Genomic DNA, 1,974 nt, shown 5'->3' with positions numbered 1-1,974 from the left:
CCAAAACATTTTTATTTTGACATACTTCTCGAACTTAAATAGCTAAAATTCAACGTGAAGAAAGATCATAAATTTCTCGATACAATCCATACAGAATCAACAATGATTTCGTAACTGTTGATTCTAGACGTTTCAGAATTTTAAAATTCAGACAATGGGAGAAAATATACCTAGAAAAGCTGCATAAATTACCATTTACCATTATAAATGAACGTATATATATATTCCTTTAGTTAATCGCATAGTTAAAGACTAAAATGCAAATTACCATCTTAATTAAATTAAGATATTTTTTAAATTAAATCCTTAATGGAGTGCATAATATACACAACGTCAAAAAATAAAAGTTTCTGCGAACTGATATAGGACTACGGAAGAAAACGAATGTATTCAATTCTTGTCACCATAGCAACTGTTATGACGTCAAACGAAATGGGTCAAACTAAAGATCTACACAAAAATTTAAACGATCTTCATTATTAATCAAACCAGTAGAATAATTATTGCAAATAGGGAACAAAATTGAGAGGTAAAAGAACTGGCATCACAAAACGATGAATTGAAATTAATAAATAAATAAATTGAATATATGTCTACGGAGTCTTTTCCTCCCTTTATTCTTGTATGCAGAGCGATAACCTCTGAAGTAGCTAGAATACATATGATATATATATTTATGGTGAGATTATAAAATACCGATTATCGATAGTGAAAGCATGTTTTTAAATATTTAAAAAGTTGCAGTAATGTAAATATATCGCATCGAATTTTTGCTCCAAGCTACATTTAGTCTGAGAAGAAATTTGTAGTTTAAAACTCAAACAAAAATATTTGTATCTTAAAAATTATTGGTGGAACTTTTTCTACTTTTGATGAAAAGAAGAACGCCTCTAGTGATATTTGATCGAGTTTAAAAATTGGATTAGTATATTGGTTATCAGTATGTTGGATTAGTGGATAGTTACCACGCTATGGCTTAACGTTGATTTCATGCAACCATTGCATGCGATAGATTTTCTAATTGAGTCAATTACCGTTTCCAGATGAAAGTGATAAGATTAATAAATTGCATTAACATATTTTTAACATGCAAATTGTATATACGCCATGCTGAAAATGTAAACATTATGGGTTATGATTCGTGTGAGTGGATGTCATAATAATATACTAATTATGTTAAATAGCATGTAGTTGTGTATAATGTATTTAAACGACGTACTGGTCATCCAAATTAACTTTAATATCACTAAAGTAATAGGAAAATAATTTATTTGATTATTAATTAGCGATAATAAGTTATAAAATTATAATTTATAATCGTATCGTGTATCCGCCATGAGTTTTTTTAAGTTAGGAAAAAGAAGTCCAAAATTAATGAGTCGAATTAGATTGTTGGTTCTAATTTTTGTTTTGTACTTAATGAGTAAAGTATTTACGAATAAAAATACTTTAAGTTTAATGACATGCGGATAATAATTTATTATTGTGATTAATTTTTATTAAATATTAATATTTTAGAAGTTGAAGCTACATTAGTTAAATGCACTTTAAATTCTTTTTTATTTAATTTATTTAATTTGTATTTCGTAAATTTTTCATCGTTATATTTCACTGTTATTCATTAATTTAATTACAAATAAGAAAACACAATTTACATTCTAAAAAATATTTATTTTTCTAAGTAAAATATATATTATAATATAAATTTTAAAATATTTATTTATTTATATTTTATTTACCGTAATTTTAAATTGATTTTAAATAAATAAAAATTAAATATTTAAAATCTTTTATTAATTAAAAATTATAATTCTTCTAATTTTTTTATTTAGCATTTAATGATATTATATAAACTATTCTAATTGCAAAAAATAAATATTTTTATTTAAAAAAAAATATATATATATATATTATTTAAAAACACGCATAAATTTTGAAAAATTAATTTTTCTATAAAAATATTAACTTTTAACT

This window comes from Centruroides vittatus, unplaced genomic scaffold (assembly GCF_030686945.1).
Source record: "Centruroides vittatus isolate TY-2023 unplaced genomic scaffold, ASM3068694v2 contig_956, whole genome shotgun sequence".
NCBI lineage: Eukaryota > Metazoa > Arthropoda > Arachnida > Scorpiones > Buthidae > Centruroides > Centruroides vittatus.
The sequence above is the reverse complement of the archived record's forward strand: the minus strand, read 5'-3'. Positions refer to the sequence as shown.